This window comes from Mesoplodon densirostris, chromosome 8, assembly GCF_025265405.1.
Source record: "Mesoplodon densirostris isolate mMesDen1 chromosome 8, mMesDen1 primary haplotype, whole genome shotgun sequence".
Taxonomy (NCBI): Eukaryota; Metazoa; Chordata; class Mammalia; order Artiodactyla; family Ziphiidae; genus Mesoplodon; species Mesoplodon densirostris.
In genome coordinates, this window is record NC_082668.1 from 59,820,226 (window position 1) to 59,841,009 (window position 20,784).

Sequence of the window (20,784 nt, forward strand, 5' to 3'; positions counted from 1 at the left end):
AGCACAGTGGAGAGCTCCAGCCTTCCCCTGGGACTGTCTCCAGGGTCCGGAATCAACCGCAACTTCTTGGGTTACCTGAGAAGCAGAGAAGGGGCAAGGCCGGTGCACTAGCAGAGGAGAGAGAACTTAGCTGGCCAAGCTGAAGAAGGGAGAGGTCATCAGGGACTGCTAGATCATGGCAGCAGCGACCGCCTGGATCCTGGCACAGTAAAAATATTTCCAGCAACCGTAAGTGACCTTGGATGAGAGTTCTCAGGGCATATCTGGAGCGATGCTGTAAGGGATTTGGGTAATCTTGTAGAAGAGAACATTTTTGATGTTTTTCTCCTATTACACTGTGAATAGAGGACTTGCAAGTTGGGTGACCAAGATTTTTCCAAGACGATATATTGTGTAGGTAGAGGTATCATTATTTCTCATTAACTGGGCATTATTGATCCAGAATCTAGGATTGCTGATGGTTTAAGGGCCTCAAAGTGTTTCAGACTTGGTTAAATTTAGTATTTAATTAAATGTCTAGAAAATGTAACAGTATGCCAACTAGTGAACTGCTGCAACTCAACCCTTACTCTTCACGTGGTGATAGAAGAACAACAAAAGTCCTCCCTCCTATAGCAGACCCGATGGATTATGCAAAGGACCAAAGCATTAAAGATATGAATGTGTTTGAAACAAGGGAGCAACTCGAAATATTTGACATAATGTGGCCGAGGACATGAAAATAAGGGTTAAGACTTAAAAGACTTAAAAGACATAAGATCCTGTTCTCAGAGTTCTGGGAAGGTCCTATTCTCAGTTTTCTGAGAATGGTTTTTGAGTGATAAGTACATCAAGTTTACTGGCCCTTTTTTTTGCTATAGGCATCACTACACAAGAGTTGTAGGTATAATGCTAGTGTTCTGAAGTTTTTAGATCCTTAAAAAGTGAATATTATATAATGCAAAAGTACTACAAAAGTAGGAAATTCATACGCAAGATGAAAAGCCAGAGATAGAAGAAATGGAGACAAGGGAACAGAAAATGAAATTACATGTAACTTACAGGTTATTCAACAAGGGTTTTAGTGTTTTCTTCCAAATAAAAGGCCTAATATTTATAACAATGAAAAATTAACAAATGAGTTGTTCTCTTCTTTCCACCTAAATTCCAAAAACTAAATGTTAAGTGTCTGATCACAAGTGTTAGCTTGTGGGAAGTAAGACCTGAGTTTGGTTCCCTTGAAGAAAATTTAACACAGGAAGGGATAATGGTTAGAAAAATATGGGGAAGCCAGCTCACTATGAGAGAAGAGCTTGGTGGGCCACATTAACAAGGGTAGGGGTATGAGCAAAATGTTCAGGGAAGCTCAGAGAGCACACCACTTAGGATTCATGAAGAGTACAATGTTTGCTAACAAGCACATTATTACCTTTTTTTGCTCTCTAAACAGAAGATAATAATGGATTTGTTCATTGTTTGCCACTGTATGTTTTAGGTTTTGACAGTTAGAATTGGAAAATGATCATACAAAACAGGGTAGTGGCATGCAAGGCAGTGGCAAGTCCGTTGTGCCATGAAATGGAAGGAACTGTGATGCTTAATTGAGAAAAGAGGAATAAGATGCTGCGGTCGGGCTTCCCTGGTGGCGCAGTGGTTGAGAGTCCGCCTGCCGATGCAGGGGACGTGGGTTCGTGCCCCGGTCCGGGAGGATCCCACATGCCGCGGAGCGGCTGGGCCCGTGAGCCATGGCCGCTGAGCCTGCGCGTCCAGAGCCTGTGCCCCGCAACGGGAGAGGCCACAACAGTGAGAGGCCCGCGTACCGCAAAAAAAAAAAAAGATGCTGCGGTCACTAAAATATCAAAGTGGAGTGCTTGGATAGCTCCTCAGACAGAGCCTCATAGGGCTGAGTCAAGAAGATTCAAAATCTGGTCCTCATCTGCATGCATTAAGGTCAGAGAATAAATGGCTCTTCTGATCTTTACTAGCTGCTGACCTATTATCTACAATAAGTAGAACTTCCAAGTCAGCCACATCCATTGAGGAATCTGAATGGTTTCCTATAGAAAACTGACAATGAGCACCAAAATGAGTATCATGAAGTTTCTTGGCATCTAAGGAGTTGCATGGTCATAATGGCTAATGCCTTAGCAATGCAAATATGAGTGGAAGCACACTATGCTCTACATCATTGATAAAGCTGTTACTTATTTCTCTATTTATAAAAGTCACTTATGGCTGCAATAAACTAAAACCTATTTTTTCTTTTTCTTTCTTTTTTTTTTTTTTGGCCACATGGCACGTGGGATCTTAGTTCCCTGAACAGGGATCAAACCTGCGCCCCCTGCAGTGTCCTAATCACTGGACTGCCAGGGAATTCCCAACTAAAACCTATTTTAATAATCTAGTTTTCCAACAGGTATCCAGCAAGTAGGAAATCAAATCAAGAAAGGGAGTTCTTTAGGGGATTGACAATATAGCACCAAGCTTTAATCCAGGTTTATTGACCATAGAGCCATCTTTTACTTTGCCAAACGATCACATTTTTGTTAGCATTATTTACAAGCCATATTTACTCTTACTATTTACTATTATTTTATCAGTGGATAAAGTCACCAAATACTTCAAGGAAAAGAATGATATATCCTAATACTGCAAAGAGATCAAGCCTAGGGGAAAGACTCTGATAATACCTTGACGAGCAGTCTGACATCCTTGTGGTGGAAGTTTATTGAACCACTCCCCAACTAGAACTCAGTCAAGTATCAAGAGTCACCAAGTACCACTCATTTCTTAACTCCCAATTGGAAATCTACTTGAAGGATTTATTGCAGTTTGATTCCTTGAGCCTATTACATTCATTAGTGCCTAATAATGGTTGATTAGCAAAAGAAAGGGCCTGAGTGCTAAGGGGTTGACATAGCTAAAAGGCCTGGGCAAAAATTACATGTAATTTTCACTCTCTGTCACATATCATAAAGTTAACACAGGCCCACAATGAGTACAGCAACTAATATTAACTGGTTTTTGTTCATGTTTGGAGAACGAGAAATTCTGCACTAATAATTTCCTCTCCCCACAGGCCCCAACACATCAATGCTCACTTCCACTTCTGTTTTTTTAATTCTTGGCCTAAGGCAACTTTGATTATGCGGATCCTATCTCCTTCCTGAAAATCCGGCTGGAGCTGCTTATATTCCACGCACGTTTTTCTGTGTTAAAACACGTGAATAAGATTGCCAATGTAGTATCGTGGTCACCTTTCTCTGAACTCCGTGAGGCAGTCCCCTCATCTCTTAAGACATCTGCTTAGACATAGCCCTATTTACCACCAACGTCCAGTCTCGGGAGCCTGCTATTCTGTGCTTCACAAGCATCCTCAGCAGCCCCTCGGCAGACCCCTCCCCTCCTAAGCCTGAGATTTCAGGTTCATCTCCAACCGAAAACCGCTCCACCGTGGCACTTCATTTTGTCTACCACACTGCTGTCTTTATCTTTATCCCTCTTTGGAGACTGTATACTGCTGTTTTGTTTGGGCAGTTCATATGGCTCTTGGCTCGCAACAGGAGCTCGGTACAAGTTGTACCTTGGCTTTCTAGCCTGGTACAGCCCTAAAGAAACCGTGCACAGAAACGGCAGTCGCCTCTCACCCGACGTGATCAGTCAGCCCAGTTAGGAGGAGCTATTCAGCGGGCTTTTTAGTTAAGGAAAGTTTGACGCTGGGCCGAGGAGGCGGGGGGGGTAGTCCCCCCCCAGACGAGGTTCGGCCCGGGATGCGGAGCCCGCCGGGCTGCTAGCTCAGGGCCCGGCGCAAACGGCCGCGGCTACATTCAACCCCCAGCCGCTGATCCGGCCCGGCCCGGAAGTGCCCGGCGCCGGAGGGAGGAAGGGCCTTGCGAGCAGACGCCGCCGCGCGCACGCGCCCTCGCGGGCTGGGGGCTGGAGTCGCAACTCGGAAGCCGGAGCCCAGACGGGCCCGGGGCGGGGGGGCGGAGAACCTGCGCGGGGGCGGGAGCGGCGGAGACGGCCGCCCCTGGCGGCGGGTTTGTTTATCCCGGGGAAGAAGTTTAGGAGCCGGAGATAGGGAAGGAGGGCGGGCCGGGGAGGAGGGATGCGGTTCGGCGGAGGCGGCCGCCACAGGGACTCGCCGCCATCACCTCAGCCGCCTCAGCCGGAGAGGAGCCGCCGCCGGGGCTGCCCGCCGCAGCCCCGCACGTCCGGGTAGGTGCCCCTCCTCCTCCGGGGTCCCGGCCGCAGCCTTGGCCGCTGGCTGCCCCCTCTTTCCCGGGACTCACCTGCACTGAAACCCAGCGACCTCCTCCTCCGCCATTTCGGCGCCCCCATTGCTCTCGGTCCGGGACCCCCGCTCCTGAGGCGTGCCTTCCGCCCCCGCCCTTCAGCCCCACCTCCGCCCCCCGGACCTCCCTAACCTCGCGCGTCTCTACTTCCCCTGGGAATTACCCCTCCCCCATTGATCTCCCAGCTTCCGTCTACCAGGATCCCCCCGACTTTCCTCCACAAGGCTTGCGCCTTTTTTCTTTTCCATTCTCCCCCCTTTGTACCTGTAGACCTCCTCGCCCGCACCTTGATACCTTGTCCCTTCTTCCCACCTTGAGTACTGCCCAAAGCGAGAAACTGCACGCCACCCCCGCGTTCACGTCCATCCCTCCATATCCCAAACGTATACGCCCGAAACTGTCCCCATTAGCCCATTTTAGGGTGAATTCTCAGCTCTCCAGCCAGGCCACTCGGTGCCTCCACCCCAGTGGTCATGCCCTCAACCTGCCTACCTCCAGGCACACATTGCCCTCTCATCCGTTCTCTCTCCCCAGGTACATCAAGCTCACTCTGCAGTTCAGGGTCCAAGTCCTGACTTACCCCTTTCTGCTCCCTTCTGTTGTCCTTTCCCCTTACAGTTCTTGAATTGATGCATTTGTGTACTGAATCACAGAAAGGGGAGGAGATGGGTGGGATTTTCTCTCTCAAAGCAGTAGATCCAGTAGAAATAGGATTCACCTTCTGCTTAGCCCAACTTTTGGCATCTTTCTCGGTGAACAGTGCCATTCAGCCATACTTTTGAGGCTTCTGATGATTTGTCTGTATTTGAATACTCCTGGGCCTAGATTGTTTTATTATAGTACTCATCTTCCCAGTTTTTCCATATAGCTGAACCTCCTGTTTCTTAGACTGGAAACTTAAGTAATAAAAGGTTCATACCTTGGAAAATTACATCTCTCCTGCCATAATGGGAAAGGTGGAATATTTCAAATTATCATTCTATTATTCTTGAGAGAAATGGTGCCTAGTGGTTAAGAGCTCAGACTCTGTAGCTGAACTGCCAGGATCTAAATCCCTGCCTTTCTGTCTACCAGGTCTGGCCTTGGGCAAGTTATTTAATCTCCCTGTGCCTCAGTATTCTTACAGCTGTAGAATGGGGTTAGTGATGTACTTCATAAGATGGTGGTGATAATTGCATAACTTAATGCAGGTAAAATACAACAGTGCCTGGTAAGAGTTCAGTAAATGTTCTTTATCATCATCTCTTAGCTTGACTTGGTTTGGCTATTGGTAGGATAATTTTGAGAGAGGAAGGGGGGAATGGAAAACTGTCTTTTTGCTCTTTCTTATTTAACACCTTTTTTGAGGTAGCTATGATTCATATTTTGTTACTCTATAAATTAGTTTCTTCTGGTGTGAAAAGTACAGTTTTAGCTCCCTATTTTCAAGTAAGTTACCAGGCTACATGCAGTCCCATTTTCAGGTACCTGTTTGGAAATTTTAAATTTTTGTATTTGTTTTGGGAATAATTGAAGTTGAATTATGTAGCAGATTTATCATAGGGAAAAATGAAGATTTTACCGATGAGAATTTTAGTACTACAATTAAATACTCAAACCTGGTTGGATACTTCACACCTACCTGTCCTTTATGTTGAATTGCTACTCAGGATAGAGCTTTGGCTTCATTCCAAAGACTGGTGGCTTTTCTCTTACTAACATGTTATGTTTTATTCACATGACCATGCCTTGATGTGTCCAAAAGTTTACTCTTTAAAACCTTGACAATTTCTGTCATATTTGCTTACCTCCTGTGCATTATTATTTTCTTGATACATTTTTTAAACAACTCACAAAAAAAAATCCAAATAGGTACTGTTAACTCAATGTTGTTATAAGTAGTAAAAGTTTGAAATCACAATTTGCTGTCCCAATTACACATAAAAATGTGTGCATATGGAACTATAAAAATAAAGTTGTTTGCCTGTGTATAGCTTAAAATCTTTTTTTGTGTGTCACCAATGGAATGTTCATTAAACTTTGGGTAACATTGCCTTTGCTTATGCTATTCCCTGGCCTAGAATAACCTTTGCTCTTTCCCCTGCATATCCAAATTCTACTTATCTTTCACCTCTTACTATTTTCATAGTTCTTGCCAACATTGGTTTCTATTCCTTGGCTTTCCTACTGTCTGTATTCTGCATTTGACTTTGAATAATGCAGACTGCCCCAGTTCAAGAAAAATGACTCCCATAGAATCATACTTTTAAAGTTTGTAGAAACTTTGAAGGGGTGTAATAAAATTGATAATTAGTATCTGCTCTGTGCTGAGCACTATTCCTTTGGTTTTGTAAATATTCATTCTTTCAAAAATATTTAATGAGCACCTACTTCATGCCAGGCATTGGGGATACACAAGAGCAGCCCTTCCCAACTGGGGTTCCAGTGAATATCAAGCCCTAATGTTCTAAAGTATCCAAGATATGTAATAACTACTCTCCTGTGCACCTAAAATGGTCGTATGTCCCATCCTTGAGAGAGAGAACTGAGGAAATAGTTACTTAACTCAGTTTCTGTAGGGTTTAAGTCTTTGAGAAAAGCTCCACCAGAGAATAATAGCACAGAATCTGCTTTTTTTGTAATTTATATCAGTGTAGCACTGGCAGACAATAAGCAAGTAAGAAGATAAAATTATCTTATAAGAGCACTGATAATGTTAAAAACAATGATAATCACTAATACTTATAAGGCACTATGCCAGCCACTCTTTCAAATGATTTATATATATTAACTTGTTTAAACCTCTCAACAATCCACTGAAGAAGACTTTATTATATCTCCATTTCACAAATGAGGAACCTGAGAATCAGATTGCTTAACTTCCACAAAATCACACAGCTAAGTAAGCAATGGAGCCAGACAATATGGTTGTAGAGACTGTTACCCTTTTTTGCCTCTCAGACCTTCCAACCTTCCAATTTTTTGTTGGTTACTTTAGACAAGATTCTTCACCTTTCTGAAAAATCTTTTTTTTTAAATCTCAACAGTGAGATTTCCCTGTCTTTTAGGTTGTTTAGGGGAGTAAAGAAGATTTAACTTTGTAAAGCACCTGGTATACAGATGTATCCCAAGTCTTATATATGACTAGATACCGCAGGCATTTGCATTTCGGTGGTCCTGGTCACCATTTTGTTTCCTGACTTAGATTTATTCACTTAGCAAAAGTTTATTGAACATCTGATCTGTGCCAGGCACTTGATAGGCTGTGGCGACACACGTTATGGAAAGAGTGTACCTGTATTCATTATGGCAAAACTCTGTTGGGGAATAGAGAAACTAAGCAAATTATTACAAAAATAATAATTACAGTTACGATAACTGCCACAAAGGAAAATTATTGTAAACAACAAAAGCTCACTAATGTATCAGAGAATGTTTGTCTGAAAAAATGACTTTCAGGCCGAAGTCTGAAGGATGAACTGGAGTTACCCAAGCGATGCTGGCGATTTCAGCTTTCTAGGACTGAAAAGTCCTGTGGAGACTGGACCTTAGCACATGAGGCCGGGTGATATGAAATGAGACAGGAGCAGATCACAGTGGTCAGTTATTGCTAAGCTCTTTGTACTTAATCCTAAGAGCAGTGGGAAGCCACTGGAGAACATGAAACAGCTGAGTAAGTTACTTAAATTTTTGTTTTAAAAGCATCACTTGGCTGCTCTGTGGAGGACAGATTGGAGAGGCAAGTGTAAAAGCAGGGAGACGAGTTAGGCCAGGGCTCCTCAAACTTACCTGTGGCGAAGGACATGTTTTGCTTTGTTTTACTTTCCAGTTTGTACTGGTACTTTAGTAATACACAGTAAAATGGATGTTGTGGCAGTGTCTGTCAAATTGCTATAAAAATTTCTAAATGCTGCCTCTCAGTTTCTGTATTTACCTTGTCTCACGCCAATAACAGTAGTTCATGGGTCAGTATTGGTCCACAGGTCACACTTTGAGTAGAATTGAATTCACCTATTGTAGTCATTTAGGCAAGAGATGATAGAATCTCGGTCCAGACTGGTGGTGATAGAGATAAAGCAGCTGGATTTGACAAATATTTGGGAAGTAAAGTTTAGGATTTGGTGATGGATTTGATTTGAGGGTCTAGGGAGAGGAGAAGGCCGATTTCCAGGGTTAGTGGTTCTTGTGCTTAATCTAGGGGAATATTGGGGGAGGAGCAGTTTTTTGTTAGTTTATGGAAATGGGGGGAGTATTGATCATAATTCAGTTGGGAATAATCAGTACATAGCTGATAATGGATGTTTTAGTATGGAAGGTGGGGGATGAGATTGCCTAAGGAGAGAGTATAGAGAGAGAAGATAAAGGGACGTGGTCCCCTCTGATCCTTCAACATTTAACACTGAGGAAAAGAAATGGAGCAAAGGAGACTGAGAAGATATAGCCAGAGGTTGGAGGAAAATTTCCTTAGCATCACTGAAGTCAAGGCAATAGACTGAAAAAGGAGGGCGTGGCTAATCTGCTATGTTGATTGAAGCTGAGAAATCAATTAAGTTGGGAACTAAAGAGTACACATTGCATTTAGTGACACGGAGAAAATTTTATGTCTCAGTCGTCAGTCCATCCATAAACTATTTGATAATTTTTGTTTTAATCTGCCAAAGCAACAATTCTAAATTTAGGGTAGAATTTTATCTGTAACATGAACCATGTCTTCCTTCCTGAGCTCAGACCCATGTTTCTATTTATCACCATCTGGGTGTTCTATAAGCATCTCAGACTCTACAACTGGTTCATTCAGAACATACTCAAATAGAATATGTTTTTTTTTGTTTTTTTTGTTTTTTTGCGGTATGCGGGCCTCTGTTGTGGCCTCTCCCGTTGCGGAGCACAGGCTCCGGACGCGCAGGCTCAGCGGCCATGGCTCACAGGCCCAGCCGCTCCGCAGCATGTGGGATCTTCCCGGACCGGGGCACGAACCTGTGTCCCCTGCATCGGCAGGCGGACTCTCAACCACTGCGCCACCAGGGAAGCCCTAGAATATGTTTTTTAGGTACTGTTTATCAGGCAGTAACTATTAGACTTTTAGGAATGCAATTAGACCTCAGAGTCTAGGGGCAATGGACAATTAAATATCGTTCAATGTGATTACAGCTGTCATAGCAGTTTATTCAGGTTGCCTTGTAAGCACAGAAAAGGAGCCTTAAGGAAGGCTTTCTAAGGAAAGAAGAGTGTTGGGCAGAGTGTTTCCGAAGGACAAGTGGAGAGATGGAAAGGGCAATGCAATGGTAGAGGAGTTTAATTTGAAAGCATGCAAGTTTGCTGTTTTGATTAATGTCATCACTACCCATTTAGTCACCAAACATGGAGATATCTTCAGACTGTCTTCAAGATTTAAAGATTTTCTTTGTTATTGTCCAAGGTGGTGTTTTGTTTTTGCTGGTTAGCTTTATATTTTATTTATTATGTCTATACTTACGGAATCATTAAGTAATAGTAGAATGTAAATTTTTTTTTTTTTTTTTTTTTTTTTTTTTTTTTTTTTTTTTTTTGCTGTACGCGGGCCTCTCACTGCTGTGGCCTCTCCCGTTGCGGAGCACAGGCTCCGGACACACAGGCTCCGCGGCCATGGCTCGCGGGCCCAGCCGCTCCGCGGCATGTGGGATCTTCCGGGATCGGGGCACGAACCCGTGTCCCCTGCATCGGCAGGCGGACTCTCAACCACTGCGCCACCAGGGAAGCCCTAGAATGTAAATATTTTGGTTATGCTTTAATGATTTTTTTTTCTGAATAGGAGAAATTTTATACATACAACTTTTTCTCAGATTTAGAGAATTAAAATGAAAGCCTTGGTAAGGATTGCTAAGAGTTTACTGCTAAACATCAGTAATATGGTCAATGATGGTGCTTTTGGGCTCAGTGGTATAATAACACTCCCCTGATACCTTAAATGCTATTTTAGATAGTTGTCTAAATGTCCCTAGACTTAAGTCTTACATCATAGTAGAACACAGTTCATCTTCAGGAATTACTTTATGAAGAATACTGTAGTTGGCAAAACCTTAATTGACAAGAAAATAGTGTATTAGAAGGGTAAATGATGTTAAAATGGATTTTAAAAACAAATAAAGGTTCTAGAAGACATCTGCTTTAAAATAACAGGAAGATAGGGTCAATCAAAATTTTTGCTTCTGAAATACCTTCTTGAGTTTTTGTAGAAACATCGTTGTACTATTCTGATCTGCTAAGGCAGTCTTCCTTATATTTTATATTAAGAAAGTTGTAACTTAAAATTTTTGTTTTTATTAGTTCCTACTGGCTTTTGCTCTTGTCTTCTCCCTGGTTTTTTTTTTAAATCTTAATAAATTCTTGTATGACAAGTATATATTTTTCATATATTATGGTTCTTATAGGTATACTTTCGCAGGCCTTTTGTTTATATGCATAAGTAGAATTCTTCTGATATTCTTCAGACTTGCCTACATGTTCTAAAGGACAGAATAATTATTAGCATTAAATTCTGAATTATATAACTCTGTGAAACAGAACTTTACATACATAAAAAGTAGCAGTTTTTAAAAAATTTGACCTACAAATATAAAATTGCATTACCTCAGACTTTGGTTGCGGTACATTGTTTATACACTTGAAGGGAAAGTAATATAGTAATAAAAATAATTAGGAGTAACAAATACAAAAGAAAGAGGTTTCACTCTGATATTAGGTAATGCAAGGTCTCAAAGGTTGTAGTGTAACTGAAAAGTAGTATGAGGCTTTTAAAATATTATTTAAGATATGTTAAAAGAAGATACTGTTGTTTCCTGTTTGGGTATGTTTTCTGAAGCAAATTTCAGTTTTTCCTTGTGAAAATGCATTTTAGTCCCCTCCCTTCTGCCCCATCAAAATTAAGTGATTTTTAAGGTAAAGCGTGCTCAAGGTGGTTTTTTTGTTGTTGTAATTTGGATGCAATTTTTGGTGTTTTAGTGGGAAATTACCCTGAAAGGTAGTTTTCATCCAGTAAGACAAAGGCAAACCAAAAAAAAATTTTTTTTGAATATTAATTAAGTCATCCTGAAATTACCAAGGCAAGTATTGACACAGGAATATTTAAATGAATTGAATTTTATTTAATTAAATTTTTTTGGTGGCCACTCTTAGGATCAGTTTAAACCTTTGTTAACCAGTTATTTAACATGGTGGTTAAGTTCAATATGTCCAGTTTTGTTAGAAAAGCTCAAGTAGGGCATGGGCACACACCAAGCATATTTAGTTATTTGCATTCGAAGTGTATTTTTTAAAAAGTGAAGATACTTTTTCATGTCAGCATTTTATCAGTGGCATTTGAGAACTGGCTTCAATCAAGCGGTACTTGGGAGGTATCTTGAGTTATGCTTTACTGTTGATAATTTCTGTTTTCTCAGGTGTCTCATTTTCACTGTTGTTTTGTCTGCCTGCCTTCTTCGCAGCCAAAGTCCTTTATTTGTTCATCAAATTGTATAATGAAACCAGTTATTTTTCCCTAGTAGAATATAACCAGGTTTAGTTGAACATGGGCCTGAGAAGCTGACAACTTACTACAGTGTAAATGGAATATCCTCATAGATCATTTTGGTTTAAAGGGAAAAAATGCCCTTTTTTAAAGCATTTGTACCAGAGTTGTCAAGTACTTTAGATATTTTATCTCATTTACTTATCACTAACCCATGAGGGTCATACCATAAGTTTTTGAATCGTACTTGCCTGCAATTACCAGATGCACCACTGCTTTATGTACTCCACAGAGAGACAGCACTGTCAGTTAAAATTGTAAAATGCCATCAATTTTAGGTATGAAAAAAATGGGTTTCTTAGAATTTATTAACTGTGCCATTTGTGCTGCTTCATTTTATGGTTATCACCCAAGGTCTTCAAAATAACTAACCTCCCAACATCAAGTGCAGTCAGGATAAATTTAGTTTTGCTTAACTTCAGAGATCTCTGGGCAGTATAGCATAGAGGTTAATAGAGTGCATCCAGTCTGCTTTTTAGTAGCTTTGTGACTTTAGGTAAATTACTTAGCATCTCTGCCTCAGTGTTCTCATCTGTAAAATGGAAAGGATAACTACCTCCCTTGTAAGAGTTGTTACAAGAACCAAATGAGTTATATTTACATTTAGAATAGTGCTTTCCACATAAGTTGCTTTGTGTAAATGTCGGTTAATTAAAACGGTGATGCTGTTTCTGATCTAAGATATATAAGTAGACAATGTGCTTAAAAGGAAGGGAAAAAGGGAACCATTAGAACCGTATCTAATGGTTCATTGGTGTTTTGTGCACACGATGGAGATTAAAGTATCTTACTAATTTCTTTTAAGTCTAATATAAGATTGTAGTCTTGATGATTTTGATATCTAAATTCATAAAAGTAATACCACTGTATAAATGTTCAACTGAGATCCGCTTTCCTTTCATTTCTGTTACGACATATTTAGTCAGAATATTGACGTGCTATGATAGATGTCTTAAAAATAACCTGTTATATACTTATGATTCCTGTCAAACTCATAGGAAATTCATTCAGAAATATTTTTAAAGGATTTCAATATTAAAGAACCATGTTTAAATTTTAGTTAAGACATCTGACTTCTTCATTTTGAAGTATATGGAGGAAAAGTAATACTGAGGCAGTTTTTATTTATTTTAATAGTTTTAATATGTACCTGATTCTGTTGCTTCATTTGAGATTTAAAATCTTGTCATTTACCCTGATATAAAAATAAGGCCTTCCTTTGAACTTCTTGATATTTCCCTTTTTCACACTTTTGCCTTGTTTCTATTTTATTCTTTTTGTATAGAGCTCATATCATTCATTTACTCCATAAATTGACCAAGTGTTAAATGCTGGGTTGTGTGTTTACAGTGATGAATTGGAAATAGCCTTTGGCCTATAAGACTCACTATTTGGGATTTTTTAATACTGTTTAGTCACTGAGTGCGTAGGCACAGTGCTGAAGACTTCATATATCTGCTCTTTTTGTTTCAATCCTCATAACTACCTTTCTAGGGTAGTTCATTACTTTAAAAATATTTCCACTAAATAAATGGCAGAGAAGAGTGAACTCTTGGTAGATGGAAGGGTGGTGAAGATCTGAGTGTGGTCAAGGTAATGTGGAGAGGGAGAGCTTTGGTGTTAAAATTTTTTTCATATTAGTGTTTTCTCTCCTAAAAAGGATATGACTCTTGAATTCTGTTACCCTAATATAGGGTACCCTAATATAGCCTTCTTTGTTTTAATATAAAAATGTATTAGATTAGCATGAGGCAAGATTTTTTAAAGTGTTCTCTCCCAATTTTGGGGTGGAGGGAACATGGCGCTGGGAATAGAATTGTATTATAAACATTTAGGCATCAAGGTTGCTTATTTATTGAATATTTATTTGCTTTTTATTTTACATAAACTTTTATGGAGTATAACATACATTCAGAGACAAGCATGTAACATCATACAGCATCAACACCCTTGTGTATGGCTTCTTACATCAGTTTTTATGTGATCCATCCATGTAGTGTGTAGGGTAGCTCCTTCATTCTCATTCTATTGTATTCCATCCCATTGTATGACTATGTATATGTACTGTAATTTATCCATTTTATTGTTGATGAACATATAGGTTGTTTCCAGTTTTGAGTCACAATAAATAGTGCCCCTTATAGAATAGTCATTTATCAATACATATCTTTTGCTGCACATCTGCACATATTGCTGTAGTAGAATTTTTTGGACCATGTGTGCTTTTGTTCAGTTTTAGTATACGTTACCCAGTGTTTTCCAAAGTGTCTTTTCAGTGGTGAATGAGAGTTTTATTTGTCCCACATACTCTGCAACGTTTGCTTGATATTGTTTCATTTATTTAGCTATTCTGGTGGGTGTAAAGTGGTATGGCTAGTTTTTCAAAATATACACGATTCCTTTCTTCACTCATACCCACGTACCCCTCCCATGTGCACACCAAGGGCAAGTGGAATAGAGACATGTATATTTTCATAAAACCCATCAAATGATTCTGGTTGCCTTGTCAGTTGATAAGATGCAGAATATAAAACAAATGTAAGTATAATTTAAAGAAAATGAGACTGTCATGAAAATTACAACTTCACTGTATAGTTTACTGACTTTCTTACAAATGGTGCATTTCTGCCTAACTATTGCTAAACATGGGACAGGTTTTAAGATTTTGCAAGCTGGTGAAGAGTTTTGTAGGCCCTCTTATTGAGTGAGTTTGCAACATTTCCCCAAAGCTCTAATTACACAATACTGGAATGCACTTGCTCTTACTTGATTATCTACCCAGATTGTAGGTTATGTTCACTCATTATTTTGTGAGGTTTTGCTACCCCTTAAATAAGGGAAGTGCTGTCTACCCAGCAGAGTTGACTCAATTTTCAGAATTTGAAAGTTGAGCAAATTTTACCAAATGCCCACAGCATGCTACATATTGTTTTAGACTTAATTTCTTGTTATTTATGGAGTTTTTCTTGTGTCACAGAAGACAGTGTTGCTACTAATTTTTTTTTAAATTATAGAATTGTGTAGTGCATACCAAGGATGTGAAAAATACTTTTGCCTGTGTATCTTTTTCAGGGTTAGGATTGTGGTTAGTCTCTTCTCATTCCCCAGTCAATGTAGATCATGTTAGAATCATATGTAGGGATGCACCATTCCTGTACCTTTTGTGAATCATAATTAGTTGTTGATTTCTTCTGTTAAGTCACACATACAGACTCATAACTGCAGATAAGTTCATAGTTCCCTTTTAATGTTGTCTTATGCCTTTTTAGAGCTAATATTTTAATATCTGACTTTATTTCTTACTGCTGCAAAGTACTGTTCGTGGGTAGCACAGCTGTTTGATAAATACTTGTGCTCTACATATTCATAAGTAGTTACTGATTATTGCTAGTCATAAGAATCTTGGAATTATTAGCTTATCATCAGAAGAGCTGAGATGGCATTCATGTACTTAAAAGTGTTTTCTTGAGGTATAAGAACAACTCAGTTTATTTTTTTTGCAAAGCATTCCTTGAGAGGCAGGGCTGGTAGGTGGATGGCAATAGCCTCCTTTTATTTAGTCTAGCTTGACCATGTGTTACATTATTTCAGAAAAGACTGGATTAAAATCCAGGGTCTCCTAACACATTGCTCTTCATGGATCATTTTGCTTCATTTCTTTCTCTTTCAACTTCTCTCTCTTTCTTTCCTTTTTTTTCCTCTTTTCTTCCCCTGTAAACTAAGCAACTATATGAAATGTTTTTCTTTAAGGAAGTGTGATTCCTTAAGGAGGATTAAGCCATTTTAATGGTTATAGACATGCAGAGTGTAATGATAGAGACATATAGATCCCTACAACCCTGTATCCTAAGGCATGCTGTTTTGCCCATTTCTTTCCCCTAGATTTTATAATTTAGAGTTCCCCAAAGTGGTAGTTCCTCTTATCTTTTTCAAGGATGGTGGTTTTTCCTGCTTTTGTCTAGGATAGTACTAGTTTATGTCTTTTGTCCCAGCATCTTGTCCAATTTAACATTTGTAATGACTTTAATTTTTAATGAAATACTATTATTAATAGTTGCATTTAAATAAGCCTTAGTGGGTTTGGTAGAATTTTTATTTCCAGCTGCTGCCGTGGTCTAGTCTAGTGATAGGTTAGAGACATGTGTAATAATGAGTTCTGCCTTTAACAGGTGGTAAAATCTGAAAGGAATCTTAAGTACACCTCTCTTTCCCTAACCCATCTCAGATACAGTGTAACCAGTGACAGTATCAAGGTGGGGATCTCCATGATTAGAAGTGGGCTGGGACATAAATGATTAGGGGTAACTAACTCCTCTTGGTCTCAGGTGATGGTAAGAGATTTGATGCCTCCGCCTTCATTGACTGCTTTGGGTACCAGCCTGTTCCATGTTCATGCAGCTTGCAAGATTCATGAAGTCACAAGGATAGCAATAAGTGGTGTCAGTGAGAAATTGTAGGTTATTGTAAGCTGAAATAGTAGTTGAGCAGTTCTGCCATAGAATGAGTAAGCAGCACTGTTTAGTAAAGCTTTGTGTGATGATAGAAATGTTCTGTGATTCCCACTTTCCATTATGGTAGCCATTCGCCACTGTGTATGTTGAGCACTGAAAATGAGTCTAGTACAACTAAGGAGCTGAATTTCTAGTTTAATTATTTCATCATTTGGTAAGACTTTTATTTGGCAACAAATCCTCTTGAAATCAATTAGTTAAAAACAGAAGTACATATTTAATGAAAGCGTACACTTCAGAAGCTGTTATTCTGCTTTTTTTAAAGATTTTCTACACCATTGCTCAGCAACCCAAATAACAGCGTACAGTGGGTGGTTAGACTGATACAGAATGGAGGGTTTACAGAATTGTTGTGATAAAAGAACAGAGGAGTGAAATGTTAAGCATGCTTACTAGAGAGTTTTTGAAGTGATGCACTGTGGGTTTTGAGTTTGATAAGGAAGGAAGGGAAGCCATAAGTGGGTAATGACTTAAGAAGAATGGTATGGACTCAGTGAAGTGTTGGTAATAAGAGCTGTTGGTGGATTAAATTGATGACAGAATAGGAATAAGTTCTGTTATTAAAATGATATATTCAAGTTTATTTCCATGGTTGGTCAAGCTATCCTAGGTAGTAAGTTCCAAGTCAGAATCTCTGAAAAAGATTGCTAAAATTTTAAGTGGGTGAGATCATTCAGTAAGGTAAAAGAACTTTGATGCTGGTAGAGAAGAAGTCCACTGGAGTGCAGTCATCCAGGATGGTGGCAGGAATAGTGAAGAAGACAATGGATACAGTGGTTGAAGTCCTCCATAAAGGAGTCTAACTCAGAGAGGTGAGTAGGTGATTGCAAGAGAGAAGAATGTAAGAGAATTTTGTAAGAATGGACTCATGCAGTTGCCATACAGTTTTGTTAGGTTGGAAAAGTAGTCTGGAAGCAACAGTGGTGAGTCAGCAGAACTCTTTAACTACTTCCAACTCCTTTTACTATGGGGTTTGCCAAAAAGTTCATTTGGTTTTTTCCATAAGATGACTCTAGTGGTGCTTAGTTGTCTTTAACTTCATTCGAAACAATTTTGTTAGATTGTATTGTGACAGCTGTCATATCAGCACGCATTAAAAAAAATTTATCAAATTGGTGAATTTTTGTGTATCCATTTTAATATTGAAGATGGAAGAAAAACAACATATTCAGCATAGTATGCTTTATTATTTCAAGAAAGGTAAAAACACAACTGAAAGGCAAAAAAAGATTTGTGCAGTGTATGGAAAAGGTGCCAAGACTGATCAAACGTGTCAAAAGTGGTTTGCGAAGTTTCATGCTGAAGATTTCTTGTGGATGATGCTCCGTGGTTGGGTAGACCAGTTGAAGTTGATAACAATCAAATTGAGACATTAATTGAGAACAGTCAACATTATACCACGGGAGATAGCTGACATACTCAAAATAACCAAATCAAGCATTGAAACTTAATTGGCACCAACTTGGATATGTGAATTGCTTTAACGTTTGGGTTCCACATAAGTGAAAAAAAACCTTCTTGACCATATTTCCGCATTCAGTTCTTTATTTAAACATAACAAAAATGTTCTGTTTTTAAAACAAATTGTGACAGGCAATGAAAAGTGGATACTGTACAATAATGTGGAACGGTCATGGGGCAAGTGAAATGAACCATCACCAACCACACCAAAGGCCGGTCTTTATCCAAAGAAGATGATGTTGTGTATATGGTGGGATTGGAAGGGAGTCCTCTATTATGAGCTCCTTCCAGAAAACTAAATGATTAATTCCAACAAGTTCTGTTATTAAAATAATACATTCAAGTTTATTTTCATAGTTGGTCAAGCTATCCTAGGTAGTAAGTTCCACTGAACCCCAATTAGACCAACTGAAAGCATCACTCAACGAAAAGTTTCCAGAATTGGTCAACAGAAAACACATAATCTTCCGTCAGGGTAATGCAAGACCGCATGTTTCTTTGATGACCAGGCAAAAACTGTTTCAGCTTCACTGGGAAGTTCTGATCATCCTCTGTATTCACCAGACATTACACCTTCGGATTTCCATTTATTTTGGTCTTTACAAAATCCTCTTAATGGAAAAAATTTCAATTCCCTGAAGACTGCAAAAGGCACCTGGAACAGTTCTTTGCTCAAAAAGATAAAAAGTTTTGCGAAGATGGAATTATGAAGTTGCCTGAAAAATGGCAGAAAGTAGTGGAACAAAATGGTGAATACGTTAAGTTCAGTAAAGTTCTTAGTGAAAATGAAAAATGTGTCTTTTATTTTTACTTAAAAACCAAAGGAACTTTTTGGCCAACCCAATAGATCCTTCACAGGTGTAAGAAAAGGATATGATTTTAGCAGTTCTATTTGATCTGCTTTAGTTAGGTATTTGCCTCTCTGACCTTATCTTTGCTTCTCCAGTGCCTGACCGATTTAGGTTCTTAATAAATGTTTGCTCAGTAAATGCTAGATGAATGTGAAATTGTTCCATTGCTGAGACACTTTTAAAAAGTGATTTGAAAACTAATAACAGGAATTGTTACTTTGTTTTGTTTTTGGCAACACCGGGTCGTTTGCGGGATCTTAGTTCCCTGACCAGGGATCTGACCCCAGGCCCTCGGCAGTGAAAGCATGGAGTCTTAATCACTAGACCCCCAGGGAATTCTCACTTTTTTGACTATAATTAAATGAGAAGGAAGAGAAATATGAAGGCAAAAGACTGTATTATGATTTGTTAAAAAAAAAAACTATGGAGGCAAAAGCTTTAATCAAATGTTTACTCATATTTTTTAAAATAAAAGAGATGAGGGGAAGAGTAGGAGAAGGGAGAGGGAGAGAATATAGGTTAGGTTTTATTTTGGAGGAATGTTTTAGGACTCAAATCTGAAAAATGCCTAGGGTTAATGTTAAGTGGAATAGGCAGAATAGGCAACTAACTGTGAAGAAACTAAGTACTTTATAGACCTGATCTCCTTTAACACTCACTATATTCTTTCTGTATGAGAAATTATTCCCTTTCTGAAGATGAGAAAGCTAAGGGCCAAAAAGGGAAAGTAACTTGTTCAAGGGTTATAAAACCTAAAAAAACTTTTTTTTAACTTAAATTGTTTCATATACACATCTTTTCTTATGTGTACATTTCAGTGAGTTTTGACAGATACGTTCACCTGTGTAACAACAGCCCAGTCAAGAGACAGATCATTTCCATTACTCCAGGAAGTTCTCTAGAAGGTTACACAATTCCTGAGAGACACTTTGGATGTTAGTCTATCTTTTTCCAACTACACCTCCACATTACTTGCATTAAAAGGGAGATGGGGGCTTCCCTGGTGGTGCAGTGGTTGAGAGTCCGCCTGCCAATGCAGGGGACACGGGTTCGTGCCCCGGTCCGGGAGTATACCACATGCCGCGGAGCGGCTGGGCCCGTGGGCCATGGCCTCTGGGCCTGCGCGTCCGGAGCCTGTGCTCCGCAACGGGAGAGGCCACGGCAGTGGGAGGCCCTCGTACCGCAAAAAAAAAAAAAAGGGAGATGGAAGTTGTTAGAGATAAGCAGTATGAGAGCAGCAGCGTGAGAGCAGTGTTCATAGCTCATGTAAATAGCTCATGGAGAGCCAAGTGATAAAGGTTGAAAAAGTAAAAACAAAACCTCAAAAATATACGTAGGCAAATTTAACTCTGTTCTTCATAGTTCATGAGATTATTACTGTTTTGTAAATTAGTTCTACTTTTTAGTTTCATATTAATACTCATACACATTAAACTAATTTATTGAGTGCTTACTATGTACCAGACACTATACTAGGTGTCTTCTATAAATTCCCATTCAGTACACCAGTCATTTGAGATAATTACCATTTATTATTCCCATTTTACAAGCAAAATTGAGGCCCAGAGAGCTTACACAGCTTCAGGATCTGCACCTAACTCTAAATTCAGAAACCAAATTCTCAACCCTGATGGTGTTCCATGGATAATTCTGTAATACTAAATTATATCTGGTACTTTGTTTTTTTAGGAGGCAATAAGTTATGTACTGTCTAGTAAATATGTAATACCTTTCCAGTAGTTGACTTCAAATCTAGTCAATATGTATTTGCTTAGTATCTGCCATCGTATACACTAGGCAGTTGTTACATAAAGGTGAAAATATAATCTCAAGGAGTTCAGCATATTTGATGAATTGAAAAAAACCATAGTATTTTCAGTTAAAAATCCTGGATTCAGGGACTTCCCTGGTGGTCCCATGGTTAAGACTCCGTGCTTCCAATGTAGGGGGCGCAGGTTCAATCCCTGGTCAGGGCATTAAGATCCCACACGCTGTGGGGCATGGCCAAAAAGTGAAAAAAAAAAAAAAAAATCCTGGATTCGATTTCCGAATTTTTTTTTGTCTTTTTGTTTTTTTTTTAAACTATGACCTTAGATCATATTGCTTCTGTTTCAGTTTCCCTGTCTGTAAAATAGAACTACTTCACAGGGTTGTTTAGAGGA

The 20,784-nt window shown here is 39.3% G+C and overlaps 1 protein-coding gene across 5 annotated transcripts in view; it reads left to right on the forward strand.

Moving 5' to 3' along the window:
- Positions 1-3,987: 3,987 nt before the first annotated feature.
- Positions 3,988-20,784, forward strand: part of SPOPL (speckle type BTB/POZ protein like) — a 66,166-nt gene continuing 49,369 nt past the window's right edge. For 2 of the 5 annotated variants that reach the window (XM_060107049.1, XM_060107052.1), the window contains exon 1: positions 3,988-4,197. The gene's annotated coding sequence lies outside the window, so the exon portion shown is untranslated. The remainder of the gene's footprint in view (positions 4,198-20,784) is intronic. The other 3 variants (XM_060107048.1, XM_060107054.1, XM_060107053.1) reach the window with 2 other exon arrangements.